The following is a 581-nucleotide window of genomic DNA, read 5'->3' as shown; positions in this document are numbered from 1 at the left end:
CGATATTGTACAGTGACCGGGGGGGGCCATGCTGGCCTGGGAAAGGGTTTTGGTGCAGCGCTGGGGCCGATTCTGGCATGCAGCGAGTGCGGGCGGTCTCAGCTCACAGCCTCCCTGGTATTCGGGGAATTCTTTCTGTTAATTGCAAAAGCTGGAACTTCTCAGCATCTGCAGCCGGGGCAGCGGGGCTGTGCCTCTGGAACCCCCATAAAAGGGGGAGCGTGTCCCCGCTGCTGGGGTGGGGAGCAGAGCAGGTCCCCAGCGGGGACAAGGAAACCCAGTGGGGGTGGAGTTTGAGCTCCCCTACATCCCCGGGCTTTGTGGGGTGCTTTGGGAGGAGGGGAAGGTGCAGTACCTCTGGATTTTGGGTGGTTTGAGGGATGCGGCACTCTGCTGGTCTGCGTCCCTCAACCATGACCCTGCTGCTGGGTGTTCACACTGTGGGAGAGACACGGGGGAACAAGACTGACCAGTTCCCCCGGAGGAAACAGGCTGTTCCCTTCCGGCACGGGGAGTTTCCCTTGGCACAAACAAAGCTCTGCCCAGGGTGCCTTTGCAGTGCCCTGCCAGCCTGGCTCAGC

This window comes from Pterocles gutturalis, unplaced genomic scaffold, assembly GCF_000699245.1.
Source record: "Pterocles gutturalis isolate BGI_N339 unplaced genomic scaffold, ASM69924v1 scaffold34938, whole genome shotgun sequence".
Classification (NCBI taxonomy): domain Eukaryota; kingdom Metazoa; phylum Chordata; class Aves; order Pterocliformes; family Pteroclidae; genus Pterocles; species Pterocles gutturalis.
The sequence above is the reverse complement of the archived record's forward strand: the minus strand, read 5'-3'. Positions refer to the sequence as shown.